This window comes from Monodelphis domestica, chromosome 1, assembly GCF_027887165.1.
Source record: "Monodelphis domestica isolate mMonDom1 chromosome 1, mMonDom1.pri, whole genome shotgun sequence".
Taxonomy (NCBI): Eukaryota; Metazoa; Chordata; class Mammalia; order Didelphimorphia; family Didelphidae; genus Monodelphis; species Monodelphis domestica.
The window spans coordinates 482,656,519-482,682,192 of record NC_077227.1 but is presented as its reverse complement, the minus strand read 5'-3'; the positions used below and the strand labels follow the sequence as shown (position 1 = coordinate 482,682,192).

At 39.1% G+C, this 25,674-nt stretch overlaps 1 long non-coding RNA gene across 2 annotated transcripts in view; it reads right to left on the bottom strand.

The window, feature by feature from the left end:
- LOC103096893 (uncharacterized) overlaps positions 1–25,674 on the bottom strand; it is a 151,068-nt gene that overhangs the window by 95,105 nt on the left and 30,289 nt on the right. The window lies entirely within an intron of this gene.

Sequence of the window (25,674 nt, the reverse complement as noted above, 5' to 3'; positions counted from 1 at the left end):
TCATAAATAAGCCATTGGGATTTAGTGAAGTGTTGGACAGTTTGGGCTTTTATGATGTCACTGAAGCAATGTAATTAGCACCTTATAATTCAGAGATTTCAGTGTTAAAGGTACTGCAGCTCATGGAAGTGGAATTTAATGGACACCTTCAACTCATGGTAAATGAGGATGTCAACCTCCTTTATTTTTTCCCCTCCCACTAGGTCAACACACTTCCATAAGGAGCTCAAGGAGAAGGACGACTAGGCCAATAGTGCTTACTTTGCCCTCTCTAAAGTTCTGAAGTTGGCAAAGTTGGCCTTTCATATTCTTAATTGCCCTTTTCAGAGTGCCCCAGACTACTTGATATGCCTAGCTCCCTCCTATCTTGGAAGAAAGTGGAATGATGTTCTTCCTCTTGACTCACCTAGCTACAGCTTTCTGATTCTGGCCTATCCTCCTTTAAGAACAACCTCCACTGTCACTTTCTCCATTAAGGCTCCCTTCACAGCTCAAGCTTACTATCAAGACCTCTCTTACTGCATTTCTATGGTCATGATACTTAAAACCACATAGTCTAGTCCTTGATCATACACTCTAGAAATAATGACCATTACTGTGATTTACTGATGTATGGAACTTGTAGATGAGGAAAATTCCCTCTAGCAAAGCAGGTCAGCAACTTATCTACAGTTAGAGAGCTGCCTGGGTCACTGAGAGGTTAAGTGCCTTACTTGTGTGTCCACACAATCCTATGTTAGAGACTGGATTTGAACTCAGGTTTTCCTAATTCCTAGGCAGCTTTCTATCCCCTGTGCATGTTGTTTCTTCTACACTATTTGATTATACTGTACTATGTTATTGGGTAAGGAATTATATCATCCTCATGAATTCTGTCTTCTTAATTATGTTTGAACTATCTGAGGGTCAGTAGTAGATCTTATCATTGGATAGCCTATCAGGAATGGACTTTAGAGGCCATCTAATCCAACTCTGCTTAACAGATAAGGACATAGAGGACCAGGGAGTAACTTAAACAGTCACAGAAATAGTGTCAGAGGCATTATTCAAATCCAGAACCTGAGTCTGGGACCAATGCTTTTTCTACTGTACCACATATAATTTCCAAAGCCCCAAACCCAAGGTACAGAAGAAATATCTGCTGATAATAGATGCAGATGAAAATAAAAGGTTAGATGTCCACTCCAAATGAGACAGGCAAAGGAGATACCATGTCCTAGAACCCGAGTTAGAATAGGCAATAAATATCATCTAATGCAACCCCTTCATTTTAAAGAGAAAGAAGTAGCCTGATGTGGTGAGGCAAACCTATAATCCCTACTCCCAGGAAGGACAAAAATGGTGGATCTCTCGAGCTCTGGAATTCAGAGCTTCATTGGGCTAAGCCTATCAGGTGTCTCCACTATATTTGGCACTAATATGATGAACCTCTGGAAGCAGGGGACTACCAAGCTATCTAAGGAGGGGTAAACTGAGCAGGATGGAAACAGAGCAGGTCAGATATCCTGAACTAAATAGCAGGATCAGGTTCATGAGTAGATCCTGAATTTTCAGCCTACGTGAGATAGGGAATTACAATCTTTGGGGGGGGGGGAAATAGTAATAAAAGTAGACTCAAGGAAGAACATGACTTGCTCTAGGTTACACAGTCAAGTTAGTGACAGTCAAGAATAGAACCCAGGTCTCCAGGTTCAAGCCTTATGAGATTTACCCTGCACTGTGTAGCCTTACCGCACAATAACAAAACCATAACCTACTAAAACCTGGGCTAGTACCATATTGGACTTTTCAACCACAGAGCAATGTACAGGTGGGCTGGCCTATTGCCACAGCAAGAGGAAGGTTGACTGTGCCAGCATACCAGGCTTAAGTTCCTTCCCTTATTAAACAGCAGCTGTCCTTCAGCAGGATCTATGACCATGGGCTGAGCAGGATGGGCATTTTTTAGGGAGTAGGGAATATTTAGCATCACATCCTGAGAAAAATGGTCCTTTAAATTATCTGTGGCATGTCCTCTGCTTGGCAAGGAACAAAGCTCACTCTGTGGGTAGCATGGCTTGGACTGGAAAGCAGTGATGACTGTGGGGATGCAATTTATGGTACCCCAGGGATGTTGCTGCTTAAGGCCTGTAGGAGCAGCTAAAATAGGATAGTTAGGTTTAAGGAGGAACAGTAGAGATTAAGGGAGACAGGCGGGAAGACAGAGATCACTCAGGAGAAATGCAGAGTAGACACCTTTCTCATGTCCATTTTCTTTCCCAAATAACAAATCCCAAATCCTATTTCTAATAACTTTGATGTATTACAAAGCTTTTTTCTCACAACTGCCCTATGTGATAATTTTTTTAGTATTGGGAACTCCTTCCACTGAGGAACATCATAATTTAGTAGTAAAGTCCTAGGGAGCTTTCTGAGGCCTATAGAGGTTAAATGATTTGGTCAAGGTCATATACTCAAAAAAAATCAGGGGTGGAATTTGGGCCCTAATCTTCCTGATTCCAAACCTAACATTCTACCTCCTCTGCTACCTTTCCTTGGTGGTATGTTATTATTCCCATTCTACAGGAAAAATTGGACCCATTACTTGGTAATGTGACTCATTTGAGATCACAATGTGAAAGTGTTAGCCTTAAAGACTCAAGTTTATCCTTGTCTTCTGACTCCAAGAACAATGCTCATCCCAAAGCACCAGGTTCGAATGAAAGATATCCAGGTTATGTCTACCTAGAAAATGTTTGTGCTTGTTTTGCAAGGGGTAAGGAGCTTCAAAGGGAGGCAAGTAGCCACTGTGTTTCCTTTTAATTTCCCTGCTTTCTGGACCTCTAAGCAGAAGTTCAAAGCCTGATCTAAAGCAAGTGACAGTCACCTAATGAGGCTGAAGTCCTCTAGCTTGAGTAAATAATAATAGCAGCAAGAAGCATAACTTTAAGCCCTAACACTGACATTTACTAGCTGTATGACTTTGAGGAGTTCTCTGACTTCTCTGGGGCTCAGTTTTCTCATCTATAAATTGGGATGGAGGAGAACCTTTAATGGAAGAAAGTGTTAAAGTTGATAGTCTAAGAGTATGTAGTATGACCAAATTTATTCAGAGAGTAGAATGGGAAGGGGAATCATTTAACCACTCATCTGAATATCAAGATGGAGCTGACCTAGAGGCAACCTTTGTTGACTGCTTACATTTATTTTTAAGTAATAAACTCCACCTCTAGCCTTTCCTAGAGATCCAGAAAAAACATCTTCCTCCTCCTGGGTGATATTTCTGTGTAGGACTTTCAGTCTAAGAGGAAGGTATAAAATGGTTCCTTCAGTTCTGTTGCCTAAGGACTTATCATATTGTCTTCCTTTTTCAGGGTTAGAGACAGCATGATGGAATAAATAAATAAATACTTAACTTGGAGTCAGGAAAACCTGAGTTCATATCCTTGCCTCTGACTGGCTGGGTAACCCTGTATGAACTTAAATTCTCTAGATTAATGATGATTACAATCTCCATTGCTGGAGGGAGTTCCATACTAGGAGTTTCCATGTTGATAAAAGCATAGATCCTTCATATGATCATAGAGTTAGAATTGGAGAGTCTCTTAGTGATCATCTAGTACAATCCCTCCCCCCATCATTTTACACACAAGGAAACCAAAGCGTGGGAAGTTTAAGGGACTATCATGAATTCACCTGGGTAACAAGTAGAAGAGGTAGGATTTGAACTCAAGCCCTCTGTCTTCAAAGCCAGAATTCTTTCTTCTGTACTTTACTGCTTCTCTGTTCATATTCATAGATGGGGTGAAAATCTAAAAATAGAGAACTGTCCTCTTTGCTACTCAAATTGCCCTTTGGAAAGAAAAGATAGAAATGGAGGATCACAAAGGAATTGGAGCTAAATGGAAGAAAATAATCATTTTAGCCCTGCATTTCTTAAAACAAACAAACAAACAAACTACCACCACCATCTACAATATCCCTTCCTCCTCAGGAAATTTGGATGTTCCCATCAAATCAGGGAAGCCTTGAAATGTTGGGAACAGCTTTGGTGCAGTAGGATGCTGTATCAGCAGAGATAGTGTCCCTGGCTCTGATTTCTATGATTTTGTGATTGTGTTTACCCAATTCAACAAAACCTGAGAGTCCCCACACTTCCCGAACTGCTTATCTATGGCCAAGATTGTCTTTCACTTCCTCAGTGAGGTCCCAGTCACCTGCCAGCCCCCCATATACTAACTCTGGCAACTTGGGAGGTGAGCAATACAGTTGGAAGGTATCCTGGCTGTAGGGCCAGAATACCAGCATTTGTAATGTGATTCTGTCATATACACTCTGAATGATGACTGTCCATTTTCCTTTCTTCCTTTGGCCCTCAGTTTCCTCATTTGTAAAAGGAAGGAGCTGGACTAAATGACTTCTGTAATCCTTTGCAATTTTAAACCCATTATCCTACAGGCTCAAGACCTTTAAATTTCCTTCTAGGTCGACAACATATTCTCTTATGAACAAAATCAAGTTTCCAAGAACTCAGATCAATCCTTTGAACAAAAAGTCCTAGATTTCCTGAAAGATGTTATTATATTGGAAAGTTTTGGGAAAAGAAGAAGAGTATATTTGGGACATGCAAAGTGTGGGAATGTATTTTATTTGACTGCATTTATTATAAGGGTTTTATTTTCTTTTTTAACTTTTAAACTGGGGTGGGAGGGGGAAATTAATGCTTATTAATTAGAATTACATGATTTTTTAAAGAAAAGAAAAGAAGTCAATAATGAGAAAAGGATTAGATTCAAGTCTGGGGAGCTGAGGTCATGTCTTACACTCTTCTAGTCACTCTGTTATGAACTTAAACCAAAATAACCTTACCTCTCTGGCTGTCAATTTCCCTATTTGTAAAATGAGGCAGTTGGGCTAGGTGATCTTTGGGGTCCCTTTCTAGCTCTACCTACCACCCTATATCTGGAGACACTCCTTATAATTTGAACTCAGAGGACCTAGGTTCAGTTCTTGTCTTTGCTACTCATCCCCTGTATGACTTTGAATAAACCACATGATTTCTCTGGGCCTCGGTTTCCTCATCTGTAAAATGGGGACATTGTGCTACTCAGCCTCTAAGTAATCTTCTCCATCTAAATCTTTGATCCTAGGATACTATTGGAGGTTGAGGGGATGGAATGATATTCCAGGAAAAGCTAACTCATATATCAAATTGGTAGGGAGAAAATTCCTGTTTGGTCTGGTTTTTTTTTCCCTTCTGTTTTTATTTTCAAAAAGATTGGCTAGAACTTCCCACAAACTAGAATAATTTGGGGGCAATATCTCCCATAGAGTTGCCATGGTGATTTGAATTCAGTACCCTGAAGAAGTGAAATGCTAATGTCCTTTTTTGGCTTTAAGAAAAGAGTTTGGTCACCTAGATTTTTCAAGATTTAGGCAGCCCAGAAATTCTTAGTAAGACTCCCCTAAAAAACACAGGTTGGGGGGAAAAAGCAATCTAGGGTCAGATGCCCCTCCCACCTGGACTTACCCAGCCAAAGGCTGAGGGTAACTTTCCTAGCAATCAGCCTACCTCCTGGTTGACATGGGATTTGGAGTATAAGCAAGCAGCAGTGAATACCATCTCCCTCCCTTCCCCCAGATTTCTCAACACCCCTCCTCCCTAGCCTCCTGGGGCTTCCAATACAGTTAATATGGAAAGTTTTCCCAACCTGTCAGCACCAGACTTCTCAGCAAGCATTAGAGGCCCCCAGGGACTGGTTACTGATTTGAAGACTTCCCCAAACTTCCCTTTAAAATCGGGACCAGATCGGCTTGGCTGTGGGAGCTCTCCAGTGTTCCTCAGAGGTTTTGCTGACACAGGAAACACTGGCTATAGCTTTGTTTTCATTTTGTTGTATACACTTCTCTTGCCTAGGTTTGGATCTCTGCCTTCATGAAGTATTGTGGTGTTTGTTTGTTGAACTTTAATAAATCCACTATTTACAGGCCTTAGGAACAGAGGTGAGCTCTGACTGACTGCCTCCCACTGATCTTTGTTGAGGCACCAAATTTTGAAAGTTTGACTTATCTTTTATTTCTCCATACATTTGTGTGCCTATCACATGCAACAACACAACATGGGCTCCAATTCCAAAGAAAGAGCTTTGTCAACTTAAAATCTATTAAGTCTAGGGACTACAAATGTAGTGATTTCATGGATCAGGACTCTCATTGACACGTCTATTTTGAAAGACTACCAGGGAAGCTAGGTGGCTCAGTGGGCATAGAGCCAAGCCTAAAGATGGAAAGTCATGGATTCAACTCTGCCTTCAGATGCTTCCTAGGCTTCCTGAGCCTGATCAAGTTACAACCCCAATTGCCTATCCCTTATTGCTCTTCAGCCTTGGAACCAAATACTTAGTATTAATTCTAAGGAGTCAGGTAAGGAGAAAAAAAGAAAGTGAAAAAGGAACAGAGAGAGAGAGAAAGAGAGAGAGGGGAGGAAGGAAGGAAGGAAGGAAGGAAGGAAGGAAGGAAGGAAGGAAGGAAGGAAGGAAGGAAGGAAGGAAGGAAGGAAGGAAGGAAGGAAGGAAGGAAGGAAGAAAGAAAGGAAGGAAGGAAGGAAGGAAGGAAGGAAGGAAGGAAGGAAGGAAGGAAGGAAGGAAGAAAGGAAGGAAGGAAGAAAGGAAGGAAGGAAGGAAGGAAGGAAGGAAGGAAGAAAGGAAGGAAGGAAGGAAGGAAGGAAGGAAGGAAGGAAGGAAGGAAGGAAGGAAGGAAGGAAGGAAGGAAGGAAGGAAGGAAGGAAGGAAGGAAGGAAGGAAGGAAGGAAGGAAGGAAGGAAGGAAGAAAGGAAGAAAGGAAGGAAGGAGGACCCTGTGCCTGTGAAGACAAATGAATGAGCCTTGGACAGCTATCAAGCATAATACAGAGGAGAATGAAACAATCTTTTGAGAGAATTCAAATACATTATCATTTACTCCTGGGCACAAATCATTTTAGTATAGCAAAATTGGTATCAAAACAAATGTTTAACCCTGACTAGAGAAGCTGAAGTTTCTTCACTAATAGACTAATGTAATGAATTTACTAATTGTTCTTCCCTGTTCCCAGTATTAACTAGTGCTGGTGGCACTGGAAGATAAGGTCATCAGGGGAAGCTAACACTTTTATACTTCCTGGCCCCTTGCTCACAGAATCAGAATGTAAAAAAAAAAAAAAAAGGGAGTGAGATGCGATTGGGGGGGGGGGAGGCTGTGGAAAAAACAAGGGAACTATGGGGAATTGCTCCCTGGAGGGCCACATTGAGCAAATTATTTCACTTCCCACACAACACATCCATCTGTGTTACCTTCCAAACTTCCTGGAAAACCATTTTAAGAAGGTAATTTGTTAAAACCTAAAAATACTCTCTTGTGACTATCACCTTTCCCCACTCCTCCTTCCTGCCATTACATATTCAAACCCAGCAGGATAGAGCTCTCTCCATTTTGGCCACAGATCAATTAGTCCCTAGAGCCATTTAGTCCTGATACCCTCTATCATATCATACCCAGGCCCAATATTTCTCAACATCTTGAACATGGTTCCTCCAATGGAGGAACATTGCTGCCCAAACAAAGCCTGTCCGTGTTCTCCTTCCATGATAGGAAGCCTGGGGGGACACCAACTCTCGCCTTCCCTACCACCAGCTTAATTGTTCCCATTACTGGAAATTGTAGACCTGTTCCCTAGACACCATGCCAAGCAGTGCTAAGTCCTTTATCTTCCTGATGTGCCAGCCAGAGGCACTGGGAGATAAGTGGAGCTGTGGGAATCATGCAAACTCAGGAACGTGGATATCATTCCAGCATCCAGCTTTTTATTCCTTGTGCTGTCTCCCCTTTTCCTGTCTTTTTTTTTTTGCTTCTTTTTTCTTCCCCTTCCCCACCACCTCCAATGCCTAACAGGCAGGTTGGTAGAGTCACTTCCTTGCCTGGGCAGGTAGCCATGTTCAGACAGGCTTAACCATAGCTCCTTTCTGCCTCCTGCCATTGTTCTCCATCTGTAGTAGATGCTACCAATTTGTGCAGCCAGTTAAGACTGGACCTGCCTTTGTATCAAACCCATTCTGGCTTTACAATTTCCAGCATTCAAAATCACCAAATGTCAGAGCTGGAAGGAGCTGTATTTTTTCATCTAGGATCATATGATCATTGATTTAGAACCAGAAGGAGTCTCAGAGATCATCTTGTCCAATCTCCTCATTTTATAGATGAGGAAACTGAGACCCAAGAAGGCAACTTTGCCAAAGTTCAAAAAATAATAAAGATCTGGTTCCATCCTTCATTTTATAGAGGTGGAAACAGCACCAAAGAAGAAAAGTGACAGAGGCAGCATTCATCTAACAGCTCTTAACTCCAAACATAATGCTCTTTCTATTAATCCACACTACCTAATCCTATAAACCAATGAGTATTTATTGAGCATTGCTATCAATGTGCCAGATTCATTGCAGAAGCATACAGAGATTCATAGATTAGACACAAGAGAAAGAGGACTTGATTAATTCAAATTCGCCTTTGATCTGAAACACTCATTTCTAAAAATTCTACCACTTTCCCTATTAAGCCATATATTCATTGACCTATAAAAATGTAAGGCAGGTACCATCTCTGACCCACTCCACTCCCAAATAAAATCTAGTTGAGAGAATGAAAAGTAAAACACTTTAAAAAGTAAATCACAGCAGGAAGCTAAGTGGTTCAGTAGATAGCATGCCAGGCCTGGAGTCAGGAGGACCTAGGTTCAGATAGGACCTCAGATATTTACTAGCTGTGTGATCTGGGCAAGTCATTTAACCAGTCACTTAACCCTAGACCTTGCCTTTCTGTCTTAGAATTGTTTAAGTTATAAGAGGTGGAGCCAAGATAGTAGAATAGAAGGAAACAATTGCAGTTAAACTTACATCTACCACTCCTCCTTGCAAATCTATAAAATGTACCAGACCAAACCCTGAAGGAGAAATCCAGAAAAAAAAAATCACAATAAAGCTTTTATCTGACCCAGGTTGGCCTATGGAGAAAATGGAGTATGAGGGAGCCAGAAGCATCAGCTCCCATGGAGAAGCTGTGTTCCAGCACAAAAGGAAGTCCTAGATCCATTCTGATCCATACTAGCACCAAAACACTATGACAGGGTCAGGTGCCAATTGGCAACTGTGCTTTCCATTACCAATGCTGAGTCACATATCCAGAGTAGATAGTATGATAGAGACATCAGTTTACTTCTTCTATTTCAATAGTGAGAAGACCTGGCCCAGGAGAGCATAAAAGTAGTATAGCTTTTCCTAGATAGAGAAACCCTGTGCACTGGCCCAAGAATTATCTCTTTCTCATGAAAAGAAAAATTTAAGAAGCCACCAGTAGCAGCAATGGCAGACATGTGTCTCAGATCTTTGAGTAGGTTCTTCAGCATCTAGCCCTGACTGAAGAAAAATAGCCAAGATAAGAAACCTAGATGAATGGGGAGTCTACACTTCTGCTACTTTAAACTAACAAAGTTTTCCAGGTAGCTGATAATAGTAGAGTCTAGTCAAACTCTTTCACTAGCACAGACCCAAACCCAAGTCAGGAACTTGTAGAGACCAGACCAGAGAGAAAATATTCCTTTGAGAGCACTGAAATATGGCAATTCTCCAGCCTGTCCCCTGAGATCCTGAAATAGCACAACCCTCAATGCCCCAAGAAAAACCAGATTTTCTCTCCAGAATTTTGGCAGATAACAATCCAAATATCAAGAAGAAAGTAAAAAATTAGACCAGAAGAATGGCAGTGGGGTGGATGGAAAAAAAGCCCCACTATAATGAGCCATTATGATATCTGATATCAGGGATGCTACTATACACAAACTCAGAATGGCTCTAAAACATCTATAATCATCACCTCAAAGGAAAATATAGCTTGAGCACAGACGCAACTCAGAAGGGATGAAGCAAGAGTTCATAAAAGCTTAAAAAGTTTTTAAGTGGATGGAAACCACATAAGAGGAAAAAATAGAAAAGAAATGAGCCATGAAAGAGAGAACTGGAAATGGGATTAACACTTTGGCACAAAGGGTACAAAACCTTGCCCAAGCATCAAACTCTCTGATACTTTAAATGGATGAAATAGAAGACAATTAATTCATGAGGAAACAAGAAATATTAAAGCAAAGGAAAAAAAAACTGAAGGAGACAGAGTCAAGATGGTGGCGTAGAGGCAGCAAAAGTTCAGACCTCTGAAAACCCTTCCTTACTGATCACAAACTGAATGCTCCTAGGGGACTGAAAATCAAACCTAACAACAAGACAGAGTCAAGGAACCCTCCTGATGGACTCAACTTAAAAGTTAAGCCCCCAAAAGCCAGAATTCAAGAACATTCCAGTTTAAGGTGTTAGATTTAAAATAGTTTTGAGCGTTAAATAGTTGTAGATAAGAGAGTGGGAGCCATAAAATGTGATAATTAAAATGTTTGGGAGCAAGGGAAATATATAACAATTATGACTGCTGAAATATGTTTTCTACTGTGTCTTGGTTTTATATAAATATAAGATGGTTGCCAGGGAATATATTCCCAATTTATGAATATGCCCAAGCCAACTGGGTTTTATAGAGAAATTTAATTTATAATACACTGATTAATCAATAGAAAAAGAGAGAAAGTAAGAAAGGAATAGGAATGAAGGGCCTCAAGCCAATAAGGCCTAGACCTCAGTCCTAAGAGATAAATCAGTCAGTTGGTTTTATCACTCACCCAAGATCTCTCTAGGTAAGGCTTCTCATGCCGACCTCAGGCTCCACCTTCAAGATAGCCTCCTTTCAAGAAATGTTTCCAGAGAATTCTCCTCCTGACTCCTCCTGAGTTCTCCTTCCACAGCCTCCTTCAAGACCTCTCCAGCAGCTCTACCTCCAGGACCTCTCTCCTCTCCGACCTCCTTCAGAGCATCAACTCTCCTTAGTCCTCAAACCCCGCTATCTTTAAGCAAACAATCTAAGTTCCCTCCCCTCAGTTCTCACATCTACCAATCACTGTCGATGACTCCCCTGTGCCAATGGTGGCTCTAGCTTAACCCAGGACCGCCCAGAGGTCTGCCCCCTTTGCACATGTCTGTTGAAGGTCATATTCTCAAATAATTAAATCTTGATCTTTGTTGCAGCCCTTCCTAAATCCTGTTACTCTGAGTAGGGTGGAGATTGTAGTTTCCAAGACCTGGTTCTGTCATTCCAAGTATCTCTATTGTATCAATTCTAAAATCAATCATGACTCAAAGAACTTCCTGTTCTATGCTTAAGCATAGGTCAAAGCCCTTTCCATTGTTTAGCAAAAGGTTTCTGTCCTAAAGTAGTCTTAAGTAGGGAGGAGAAGGATCCTCCCATGCCAAGGAGTTTCACATTCCAATAGAGTTCTTACTATCAGTAGGAAATTTTTTTCAAGTATAAAATTTCCCAATGGGGAAATTTCCAACATTCATAAGTCTAAGAATTTTTAAGGTTTACAAAGGGAAAGGAAAAAGGAAGGTCCTGAGACCCCTCCCCCACCTAGAAAGCTAAGCCTTCAGCAGCAGCTAGAACCTCTGGGCAGGCAAAAGTGCTGGTCCAGAGGGATTACCTTGTGGACAAAGCTGCGCCAGGCTCAGAACGTCCAACATAGGCAGTGGGGAAGCAGTTAGAGAAGAAACACAGAGCCCAGAGTGGGTAGCCCAGTTGCAGCAGCAGAGACACTCCATATCCCCCCCCTTCCCAAGGTTTTGGCCTCAGGAAACATCCAGCAACCCAGTTGTACTTAATCCCATCAAAGCTTTCAGAGGGCAAGGAAGCTCAAGCTCCAACACCCCTCCCCCACAGATTGCACTGAGAGATATACTGACAAAGCTCCAAGGGTGAAAGAGGAAAGAAAAGCCCAAAACCAAAAAAAAAATGAGAGGAGCAAAGAGCTCAGGCAACTTCAGGGAGTAAAGAAGGGGTAAATATGAGCAAACAACAGAAAAGAAAAAAGAAATTAGAATCGACAGCTATACAGGCAATAAACAAAGAGCAAAGAACAGAAAAGAATGAAGGAACACCAAGCAAAAAAAAAAGAAAGAAAGAAACTCCAGAAAATTGGATACAGCCTACAGACTCTGGAAGAAATCAAAATACAATTCAAAACACAATTAAGAGAAGCTGAAGACAACTGGGAAAAGAACTTAAAAACTAAGATAAATCATCTGGAAACAGAGGCACTTGAATTAAAAGAAGAAAATAGTGTCTTGAAAGCCAAAATCAACCAGCATGAATGAGGCAAAGGAAATGAAAGATGAGGCAAAGGAGATGAATGATTAGGCAAAGAAAATGAAGGATGAGGCAAAGAAGATTAAAAGATGACCTCGAAAGAAAATCAGACCAGAAGGAGAAGGATGACCAAAAAGCCAGGGATAAAATCTAGTCTTTAAGAACAAGAATACAATAACTAGAAACAAATGACTTCACAAGGCAGCAGGACATTATAAAACAAAATCAAAAGAATGAAAAAATGGAGGAAAATATGAAGCACCTCATTCACAAAACAGAAGATTTATAAAATCGTTCCAGGAGAGACAACTTAAGAATCATTGGTCTACCAGAAGACCATGACAAAAAAAAATCCTGGACATCATACTACAGGAAATTATCCAAGAAAAACTGCCCTGATATTATAGAACAAGAGGGGAAAGTGGAGATTGAAAGAATCCACAGATCACCTCCTGTATTTAACCCCCAACTAACAACCCCCAGGGATGTTATAGCCAAATTCAATAACTATCAGACCAAGGGAAAAAATATTACAAGGTGCTAAGAAGAAGTCATTCAGATACCATGGAACCACAGTGAGGATAACACAGGATCTGGCTTCATATACACTGATGGACCAAAAGGCATGGAATATGATATTCCAGAAAGCAATGGAACTAGATCTACAACCAAGAATCAACTACCCAGCAAAATTTACCATATTCTTATAGGGAAAAGTATGGTCAATTAAGAAAACTAGAAGCATTCCAAGCATTTGTAAAAAAAAAAAAAGACCAGACCTGAACAGAAAATTGATGCCCAAGCACAGAACTCAAGAGAATCATCAAAAGGTAATTAAGAAAGAGGGGAAAAAGAAAAACAAAACAAAAAAACCAACTTTTTTTAAATGAGGCCCAATAAGTTAAAATGATATGTATCCCTATAAGAAAAGAGGTCATTGGTAACTCTTAAAAATTGTTATTATCACCTGGGCATCTAGAAGAATTACACATAGAGGAAACAGTGACAAGCTGTATAGGATGAAATGTCAAGACATAAATATGTATATAGATATATGTATGCATAATATATATATATGTGTGTGTATACATATATACAACTAGAGCTAACAAAAGAGGTTAATACCAAAAGAAATGGGAAAAGAAACAAAAGGGGGTAAATTTATATGTCACAAAGAACCACATGGTGGGAAGGGGGAGAACATCAATACACTGGAAGGATAAAGAGGTTGAAGATAGGAAATACTCAACTCTTATGTGCACTGAAATTGATTCAGAGGGGAAAACAATCAAATACATTGGGGCAGAGAATTAATTTGTGCCTTATAGGGAAGTAGAAGAGTAACAAACAGACTGGTGGGGAGGGAAGCAGTACAAGGGAGGTAGAGGGTAGGGGGTAGTATAAAAACATTGTAAAGAAAATAAGAGGGGAATAAGAAGGGAAGGGGTAGAAAGGGAAGTAAAATAAGGATGGGAATTAGGGGGACTGATTAAAAATAAAACATTGGTGTAGAAGGAAATAGTGAAAGAAGTTCTAGGAGCAAAAATCAAAATGCTGGGAAATACACACCTGGTAATCATAACTCTGAATGTAAATGGAATGAACTCACACATAAAACACAAGTAAATAGTAGAGATGATTAGAATCCAAAACCCTACCATATGCTGTCTACATGAAACACACATGAGGAAGGTATACGTGCATAGGGTAAAAAGTAAGAGAATGGAGTAAAATCTATTGGACATCAACTGATAAAAAGAAGGCAGGAGTTGTAATCATGATATCTGACAAAGCTAAAGTAAAAATAGATCTAGCTAAAAGAGATAAGGAAGGTAATTATATCCTGCTAAAAGGCAGTTTAGATAATGAGGAAATATCAGTATTCAACATGTATGTACCAAATCCAAAGTTCTAAAGGAGAAACTAGTGGAGCTCAAGGATGAAATAGATAGAAAAACTATACTAATGGGAGACCTGAACCTTCCTCTATCAAAACTAGATAAATCAAACCAAAAAATAAATAAGAAAGCGGTAAGAGAAGTGAATGAAATCTTAGAAAAATTAGAGTTAGTACATATGTGGAGAAAAATAAATAGGGACAAAAAGGAATACACATTCTTTTCAGCAGCACGTGGTACATTAACAATGATTGACCATGTATTAGGGCATAAAAACATTGCAAACAAGTGCAAAAGAGCAGAAATAATAAATGCAACCTTCTCAGATCACAATGAAATGAAAATAAAAATTAGTAAGGGCACATGGAGAGGCAAATCAAAATTTAATTGGAAATTAAACAATAGAATTTTCCAAAATTGGTTAAAGAACAAATCATAGAAACAATAACTTCATTGAAGAAAATGACAATGATGAGACATCCTTCCAAAACCTATGGGATGCAACCAAAGCAGTACTCAGGGGGAAACTCATATCCTTGAGTTCATATATTAACAAATTAGAGAGGGCAGAGGTCAATGAATTGGGCATGCAAATTAAAAAACTAGAAAGTGAACAAATTAAAAATCTTCAGATGAAGACTAAATTAGAGATTCTAAAAATCAAAGGAGAAATTAATAAAATTGAAAGTCAAAGAACTATTGATTTAATAAATAAGACTAGAAGCTGGTATTTTGAAAAAAACAAATAAAATAGACAAAGTACTGGTCAATCTAATTTAAAAATGGAAAGAAGAAAACCAAATTGACAGTATCCAAGATAAAAAGGGAGACCTCACCTCTAATGAAGACAAAATTAAGGCAATCATTAAAAACTATTTTGCCCAATTATATGGCAACAAATATGGCAACCTAGGTGATATGGATGAATGCTTACAAAAATATAAAATTGCCTAGACTACCTAATCAACCCCATATCAGAAAAAGAAATTGAACAAGCCATCAAAGAACTCCCTAAGAAAAAATCCCCAGGTCCAAATGGATTCACAAATGAATTTTATCAAACATTCAAAGAACAACTAATCCCAATATTATACAAACTATTTGATAGAAAAGCAAAGAAGGAGTTCTATGAAATTCCTTTTATGACACAAATATGGTACTGATTCCAAAGCCAGACATGTCAAAAACAGAGAAAGAAAACTATAGACCAAACTCCTTAATGAATATATATTCAAAAATCTTAAATAGGATACTAGCAAAAAGACTCCAGCAAGTGATCATGAAGGTTATTCACTATGACCAGGTAGGATTCATATCAGGAATGCAAGAATGGTTCAATATTAGGAAAACCATCCACATAATTGACCATATTAAGAAGCAAACTGACAAAAATCACATGATTATCTCAATAAATAGATGCAGAAAAAGCCTTTGATAAAATACAACACCCATTCCTTGGAAAACACTAGAAAGTATAGGAAAAGAATGGTGTTTCCTAAAAATAATAAACAGTATATATCTAAAACCATCAGCAAACATCATCTACAATGGGGACAAACTAGAAGCCTTCCCAATAAGATCAGAAGTGAAACAATGATGCCCATTATCACCTCTATTATTTAACATTATAGGAGAAACACTAGCTATTGCAATTAGAGAAGAAAAAGAAATTGAAGGTATTAAAATAGGCAATGAGGAGACCAAGCTATCACTCTTTGCAGATGATATGATGGTCTACTTAAAGAATCCTAGAGAATCAACCAAAAAGCTAGTTGGAATAATCAACAACTTTAGCAAAGTTGCAGGATACAAAATAAACCCATATAAGTCATCAGCATTTCTATATATAACTCTAACACATCTCACCATCAAGAATTAGAAAGAGAAATTCCATTTAAAATCACCCTAGACAATATAAAATATTTAGAAATCTATCTGCTGAGACAAACACAGGAACTATATGAACACAACTACAAAACACTCTCCACACAATTAAAACTAGATCTAAATAATTGGAAAAACATCGACTGCTCACAGGTAGAATGAACTAACATAAGAAAAATGACCATCCTACCCAAATTAATTTACTTATTTAGTGCCATACCCATCAAACTACCAAAAATCTTTTTATTGAATTAGAAAAAAAAAACATAACAAAGTTCATCTGGAAGAACAAAAGATCAAGGATATCCAGGGAAATCATGAAAAAAAATGTGAAGGAAGGAGGTCTTGCAGTCCCAGATCTCAAACTATACTATAAAGTAGTTGTCATAAAACCAATCTGGTACTGGCTAAGAGACAGAAAGGAGGATCAGTGGAATAGACTTGGGGTAAGTGACCTCTGCAAGACAGTCTATGATAAGTCCAAAGATCCCAGTTTTGGGGACCAAAATCCACTATTTGATAAAAATTGCTGGAAAAATTGGAAGACAGTATGGGAGAGATTAGACTTGAATCAATACCTCACACCCTACACCAAGATAAACTCAGAATGGGTGAATGACATGAATATAAAGAAGAAAACTATAAGCAAATTAGGTGAACACAGAATAGTATTCATGTAAGATCTTTGGGAAAGGAGAAACTTTAAAACCAAGCAAGAGCTAGAAAAAAATCATAAAATATAAAATCAATAATTTCGATTACATCAAATTAAAAAGGGGTTGTACAAACAAAACCAATGCAACCAAAATTAGAAAGGAAGCAACAAATTGGGAAACAATCTTCATAACAAAAACCTCCAACAAAAGTCTAATTACTCAAATTTATAAAGAGCTAAAGCAATTGTACAAAAAATCAAGTCATTCTCTAATTGATAAATGGACAAGGGACATGAATAGGCAAATTTCAGATAAAGAAATCAAAACTATTAATAAGCACATGAAGAGGTGTTCTAAATCTCTTATAATTAGAGAGATGCAAATCAAAACAACTCTGAGGTATCACCTCACACCTAGAAGATTGGCTAACATGACAGCAAAGGAAAGTAATGAATGCTTGAGGGGATGTGGCAAAGTTGGGACATTAATGCATTGCTGGTGGAGTTGTGAATTGATCCAACCATTGTGGAGGGCAATTTGAAACTATGCACAAAGGGCACTAAAAGACTGTCTGCCCTTTGATCCAGCCATAGCACTGCTGGGTTTGTACCCCTAAAGAGATAATAAGGAAAAAGACTTGTACCAAAATATTCATAGCTGCACTCTTTGTGGTAGCAAAAAATTGGAAAATGAGGGTTTGCCCTTCAATTGGGGAATGGCTGAACAAATTATAGTATCTGTTGGTGATAGAATACTATTGTGCTCAAAGGAATAATAATGTGGAGGAATTCCGTGGGGACTGGAATGACCTCCAGGAATTGATGCAGAGTGAAAGGAGCAGAACCAGGACAACATTGTATACAGAGATCAATACACTGTAGTACAATCAAATGAAATGGACTTCTCCATTAGTGGCAATGCAGTGATCCTGAACAACTTGGAGGATCTACAATAAAAAAACACTCCCCACATTCAGAGGAAAAACTGTTGGAGTAGAAACACAGAAGAAAAACAACTGCTTGAATACATGGGTCTAGGGGATATGGCTGGGGTTGTAGACTCTAAATGAACATCCTGATGCAAACACAAGCAACATAGAAATAGGTTCTGATCTTAGGACACATGTAATATCCAATGAAATTGCATGTTGGTTGTGGGAAGGGGGGGGGTGGGGAGGGAAATCTTGTACCTAAGGAATAATGTTCTAAATTGACTAACTAAACTAATTTTAAAAAACAAAATATGCAAAGCAAAAACAAACTGAAAAAATACAAGAAAATGAAAGAGCTCATTGCAAAAATAACTGACCTAAAAAATGTATCAACAAGAAAAAATTTATGAATCATTGGACTATTTGAATACCTACCATAACCCCTCTTCCCCCCAAAAGAGCCTTGATATCCTTTTTTCAATAAATCTTTTTTTAATTGCCCAGGTTTCTTAAAACCAGAAGTTTTAAGGTGAAAATAGAATGCCATTTTCTAAAGAGAATACCCAAAAGAAAACCCCCAGAAAAACCATAGACAAAGTCTAGAGCTTCTGGATCAAAGAAAAAATAGTACAAGTAGCCAGGAAGGAATAATTCAAGTACTAAGGAACTGTAATCACAATTGCATATGATTTAGCAGTCATTATTATAAAACAACAGTGAATTTGGGGTTCAATATTCCAGAGGGCAAAGGATATGCACGTATAGCCAAGCATAACTTACACAGCAAAACTGAGTATAATATGGCAGAAGGGGGGAAATGGATCTTTAATGAAATAGAAAGCCTCCAAGAATTTCTTATGAAGAGACTGGAGCTTAGGAGAAATTTTGAGGTTCAAATATAGGAGTGAAAAGTAGCATAAAAAGTCAACATAAATGAATGATGATAAAGGACAAAACAAGAATAAACTACTTACATTCAAATATGGGAAGAGGATACATTTTCCCCTCTGAACCCTATAAGCATCAGGGTTCATAGAGTCTAATTAGACCAGGTCTAAAAGGAGATGATCTTAAGAGATGGATGGAAAAGGAAGAGAAAAAAAATATATGGATAAGGAGGAAGAAAGAAAAGGGAGGTTAAGGAAAATTTTCTCAAATAATTAGGGCCCACAAGGAAATATCTAAACAAACAAGAAGGAAGGAATGGGAACAGTAACACTTGAACCTCACTCTTATCTGAATTGGTGAAAAGAAGGAAGAATATACCCACACACAGAGTTAAGTATAGAAATACATTTCATTCAACAGAAAATTAGGAGGGAAAGAGGAGACATGGAAAGGGAGATTAGAGGAAAGGATTATTAGGAAGGGATTAGTCCAAAGTAAAACAAACCATAAAGATATATAAAAATATTTATAAAGCTTTTTTTGAGGTGGCAAAGAATAGAAATCTGAGGGTAGGGGTACTCTTAAATTGAGGAATGGATAAACAAATTATGATGTAGTGGAATACTATTGTGCAATACTTATCAATGTAATGATCAACCAGGACATCAGATGAAATATGCTACCCATCTCCTAGTAGAAAAGAAAAGGATTCAGAATGCAGAATGAGACAATATGTTTTTAGACATGACCAGTATGAAATTTGTTTTGATGGACTATTCATGTTTATAATGGATTTTTTTTCTCATGTTCTCATTGGGGGGGGAGGGATTGGAGTAGGAAGGTAAGAAAGTGGGAAGGTGAGAAAGAAGGGAAAGACTGATCAAAATGAGTAAAATTTTAAAACTAATTACATAGGATTTAAATAGAAATTTGAGACAATAGTAGGAAATAAGTTACTAGGAAGCCCATGATTAGTCAAATGAGTGTTAGAGACAAAAATGTTTTGAATTAGAAACATGGAAAAAAGTTGCATTAAATGATGTAGAGTGAAGGAAACAGAATTAGGAGAGCAATATAACATAATAACAATAGTGTAAATTAAAACAGCACTAAAATGTGACTAAACACTAACCAAAGAGACTGAACTCTAAGTAACTGAAAAGACTATTCTTGGTCCCAGGAAAGAGATAAGGAAACACCTCCTTCTTTCCAATACAGAAGTGGTAGATTTTGAGTACATGTCCTTGGTTGTACTCAATGTCAGTTAGTTTTGCTAAACTATTTAGTATTAAGGAAGGTTTATTTAATGCCTCATCAGGAGCAGAAACTGAGCAAGGCATTCTTTGCAGATACTGACTTATATGGCTATTAGTCTTTGCTAAGTCTTATCTTTCAAACTAGATTGTGAGTTACCCCAAGACAGGATTCTAGCCTTCTTTGTCTTGTTCAAAGTGAAAGAGATTATAGAGATGAAAAATCACTTGCATAAATTTTGAAAGGAAGCCACCTCCTCTGGCTCAACTCTTTTTGTGATCTGTATTTGTATCAGTTTCCTCACTGGCATTTATCCCAGGTTGTCATCTCCTGGTGACATGACCCTCACATGGAATAATGAAGTCGGAAAATTAAGGAGTCAGAGACACTGGTCTTTTTCAAGGAGCCAAGGCAAAATACCATGAAATCATTGAGCCCTAAATTAAGACCTAAAGCAAGCTGAAAAAAACAGACTTAAGAAGGGAGATGTAGTGAGAAAGATCTCACTCTAAATAAAGAAGGTGGGGATTATTGGAAGGGGGTGCTAAGAATAAAGGCAGTCCCTTTACAAGACTATACCTGGGAAATCCAGGATGATTGGGGGAGGATTTGGGGGTGGTAGTGGAGAAAAGGCACATGATCATTTGATGGGGGTGACTAACTCTTTGGGAGCATTTACTGGGTTTGGGGATGAAGTTTTGTAGCCCGACTTGCTGTAATTTACTGTTTCCTGCAACTTCATCCCGCCCTCTGTCCCCCTTTCCAAGAGATATCTGTGATTTGGGTATTTTTAACTCAATTTATTTCTGGTTTCCCTACAGAGAACAGAGAGCCACAACTGCTTTATATTTAAGGGAATGGGGGAAGGGCACAGCACAAGGTACAATGTGACTGCTTTCATGCAAGGGCACAAGTGAAAATCTCCTCTAGGGCTCTTCCTTAAAAGAAAAAAAAAGGACACAAAAAGAGAGTCAGAGAAAGGAACAGAGACACAGAGAAACCGAGAGGAAAAGAAAGAGGGGGGGTGGAAATAAAGAAGATAAGGAAAGGAGGGAGGAAGAGAAAGAAGAGGCAAGAGGGAAAGAGGAAGAGAGACAGACAGACAGATTGATTCACAAAGGGAATAACAGCAATAGAGACACATAGAGAGAAGCATATATTCACGGTGAAAAAAGGAGAAGAAAGTTAAGATCTCAAATGCATCTCTGGAACTGATCCTATTGGCCTGGGGAGTAGAGGTAGGGGCAGTAATATCAGATATTTTCCTACCCGTTTCTCTTTCTCTAGGATTCAGAGTATCCAAGCTCAAGGAAGAAATTACTTCTGATGTTCCTCTACCACTCTTACAACAGCAGAGATAATACTGGAGCAGATGCCTAAATCAATTTTTTAATGCAGACTTTTCTTTGTAAAAATAGGGCTGAAGAAAAGAATATGGCATTGGGTTCATCTAAAAAGCTGAAGAATCAAGAAGATATCATGATATGGTGGCTGGAGAACTAGCAATTGGGTGACCTTGGTTCAAGACTTGCCTTTGACATAGGTTGACTGAATGCCTTAACGTCTTAGTGTCCCATCTCTAAAATACAGAGAAGGTTCTGATCTGGTATTGGTACTGATAAAGAGGATTCCTTACCAGCAACTCCCTATGCTGATAAAATCACAAGTCAAAAAAAATTGAGACTTTCTGTAAAATGAATAATCTTTTCCTCGTTTCATCTACTTTGTAAAAACTATGTCAGTCCCCAGTTCTGTATAACAGTGGGACGAACCAAGAATCCAGACCAAGTGAGAAGGGAAAGGGAAAAGAGGGCTGTCCAAAAGTCAAATGGGCACAGCCAGGACTTGAGTTAGTTTGGCAAGGACATAACATGCTGCTACAGCAGACCTCAGCTACTCAGGCGTCTTCTAAATACTATCCCCAGGTGATGCTTACAATATGGGCATAGGTCAGGGAGCAACTTGGGAAATAGGACTAGAGGAAAATATGGTAGCAGTTAAGGGAAGAGGCAGAGACCTAAAGTAACTCTGCCCTCTTAGAGTTCAGGTGAGATGAGTACTAAAAGCCTGGATCCCAAGACATCTGGCCCTGGCCTCCTGGTTTTTCTATATAACCTTTCCTATCTTTAAATGAAATGCTGCTAATAATCCCCTGAATTCAATAGGTTGCTTTTAAGTGATCTTCTCAATCTCTGGCCAAGGTCTTTCTTTTATCTTTACCTTCCTTTTCCCATTGTCAAAGTACCTCCACTTTAGGCCCTCCCCTCCCCTTGGGGAAAGCATCTCTCCAAAGAGAAATCCATTTGATCCCAGCAACTCTGGTCCTGGAATCGCTAGTATCCATACTCAATAGAAAGGACAGGTAGTAGTTGCCTTACCACTTTGCCCCCTCCTCTCTATTCTAGCTTCCCCTCCATGAAAGCAGGAGAGAGTGGATGGACCATCATCTATCACTTATATCTGCTGATACTTCACAGTACTCCTGAGAAACTGAAAAGAAGGGGCATTTGTAGGGATGATTCAGTAGGAGGGAATGGGATCCTCTAGTAATTGGGAAAGGAAGTTAGGAAAAGGCATTGACAGCTCATCCACCAGCAACACCTCACATCCCCCCACTCACGCAAGCTTCTAATTACAAGACTAACCCAGAAGAAAGCTATCAGGAGTATGGAGTTAGGGGCACCTCTGTTCTCCTTTTTCTGTCCCTTCATCTTTCTTTACATATCCCTTTCTGTTTTCCATTCTGGTTGAATGAACCAACTCAAAAAATATTCATTAATAGTCTGATGGCAACCTAGAAGTCAGTGTTCAGTGGAGGATGCCAGGGGTCTATGCTTGGCTCTGTACTTTTTAATCTTTTTAGGAATTACTTTGATATATTCATAGATGATTCAGTTATCAAATAGATAACATAAAGGTGGAGCTAACCCATGGCAGGATAGGCTAGAACATTGGTATAATTAAGTATAAATGAAAAGTCTTGAGTTCAAAAAATCAACTTCACAAGATGGAAAAGGGAGATGTGATTAGGCAGCAATTTTTCTACCTCCCACATTTTGGTGGATTGTAAGTTCAATTTGTGTCAATAATGTTAAATTTTAAAACTTATGTGATCTGGAGGGGGGAGGGCAGCTAGCTGACTCAGTGTATAGAGTACCAGACCTAGAGACAGGCAGTCCTAGGTTCAAGTCTGGCCTCAGACGCTTCCCATTTGTGTGACCCTGGGCAAATCACAACCTCAATTTCCTTCTAAGTTGGAAAGTAAGGTTTAAAAATTTAAAAACAAAACTTGTGTGTACATTGAGAAGCATAACTTCCAGGGGAAAAGGAAGTGATGGACCCATATTGTATTCTGCCCTGGAGACAATTAGAGAGCAGTGAGCAGAAGTTAAAAAGAAACCAGTTTAGGTCAAGTGTCAGGACAGTTTTACTAACAATCAGAGCTATCTAAAAGTGGAGTTGGAGGGGCATCTGGGCGGCATCTGGGTGGCTCAATGGATTGAGAGCCAGGCTCAGAGATGGGAGGTCTTGGGTACAAATCTGGCCTCAGACACTTCCTAGCTGTGACCCTGGACAAGTCACTTAACCCCCACTGCCTACTCCTTACCACTCTTCTGCCTTAGAACCAGTATTGATTCTAAGATAAAAGGTAAGGGTTTTTATAAAAATAAATAATAATAAAAATAAATAAAAAAGTGGAATGGAATGTCTCAGGAGATGGTAAGTTCCCCTTCACTATAAATCTGTAAGCAGAAGTCAAATAACTCCCTTGTCCAAGGTGATATAGTAAGAATTTTTTTTCTTTTATGTGTTATAATGGGTGGTCCCAGTGATCTCCTCATACTTGAATTTCTATGATTCTGCAATTCCTTCTCACCTCTTGGATCTTAGGAAGGAAAGCATAAGCTCTGGGAAGTCTGAGCTTTGATTATTCCAAGTACCTTGGAGAACAGGATCCTGGGGAATCATACCTTTAGACCAAGAGCCATTCCTCTTGCCTAAAAACTAGGCAATGTGACTAGGCAACTACTTACCTACAGAGACTACATTCCATCTACCTGATCACAGATGCTGCAAACTTGCCATTCACCTAAATATTGCAAATTGATGCAACTGCACACCCACCTGCCTTCAGTGATTGCACATCCATCTATAAGAGAATGTATAGAGATGGATGTGCTATTGTGAAGTACATTATCTGGCTGAGATCAGCTCAAGTGAATGAAGTAGTGAGAGCAGAGCTAGTAAATGGCTCCTCTTCTCTCCTCACAGACTTATTCAATAGTAACTTTTATCAGGCTCTAGATTTCATTGCCCTATTTCAAAGACAGGTAATCTTGTTCCTTCAAGGCTTAAAATTAACACAAGTAGCCTTTTCTGGGCTACAACAACCAGCCCTACCAAGTCTCTACTCTTCATCTCTTATAGATTTATTCTTTTACTTCTACAGAACTGCCTGTTTATGACCTGGATCCCAATTCCCCTACCAATGAGCCATTAAAAGCACTTGAGAATTGATAGTTTGATTGATTTGTCAAAAAAGATGAACCATATAATGTTGGCACTCAGAGATTCTTTAGAATTCTAGTTCAAATTTCTTATTTTACTACTAGAGAAAATGAGGCACAAGTCATACAGAAAGTCAGAATTAGAATCCAAGTTTCCTGATTTCATTCCCAAAGTTATTTATTTGACTGCCCTATGACTTACACTGGCTTTGTCCAATAAAGTTTACACATATAATGGCATCAATCATAGAATCATGATGTATAACTGTAGGGGCTTTACAGGCAATGAAGTCTAACTCCCTCTTTTTATAGGATGAGGAAATTAAGCCCCAAAGTTATGATGTTATTTGCACAAATCACACAAGTAATAAGTAGCAGAGTCAATATTGGAACCCTCTTTCTACTATGCCACTCTAGAACAGGCTTTCTGTTTTTTGTTTTCAGAAGAGAAACATTCATACAGTACCTTCAGCTCATCCTCTCTATCTTCCAGGTCAGATTTGTGCATTCTATAGAAATTTGATAAATGCTTATTGACTGACTGGTGTACTGAGGTGACTATTGTCAGCTGACATCCTGAGAGACATCACCCAGAGTGGAATGATCTTCCCTATCTTCTCTCTCAGCCATCTGGTCTTCCCCCAGGTGGCTAGGCCATGGATGTTCCCATTCTTCCCAGGGGAAAAAAAGCCCCCTGCTTCCCACAGCAGGATATCCCTAGCACACAGATTCTAGCTCTCAAAGACCAACCCAGCCCTGTCTATTTAATTTCCTTTAAATGCAAAGCCTTAAGTCTCTCTGTCTCTGTGTGTGTGTTTCTCTCTTTCCCCCTTTCTCTCTTCTCCTGGCTGTCCCCCTCCCACCCCACCCCCACTACCACACACATACACACATACATGTTCCCACCCAGCCTCAGTCTCTCCCCTAGGAAAACAGTCATTTTATTCTCTTTAGATAAGTCTTTCATCTCTCTCCCCTCAAATACCCTACCCCTTAATTTTAGTTTTTTCCCTCCTAGATCAGAGAGGTCAGGAAAGGAAAGTTTCAACTGAAACAGCATGGGAAACATCCATTTGAACTTCTGCTCATCTCAAGCATTCAGAAGTGGAAGGGTACAGTGATACCTGGCCCCTAGGGCAGCTACAATAGGTGCTGAGAACTGATACAGGTTGTGCACCTATTTCCTAAGCCATGCATTGAAAAATGCACAGCTACCTTGACAACTTCACAGCATGAAGCCCAGAATATGTGGAACTTTCACTCTCTTCTTGCATTTACTTGCAAAAGACACAGAATTCCAGGTGGTTGGCAAATGTCTCACTATGGAATGGTTTTTTTTTAAGTCTAGACTCTTTAGCCTAGCATGCAAGGTCCTATACAATGTGCACTGACTTCAGTGTTGAGCTT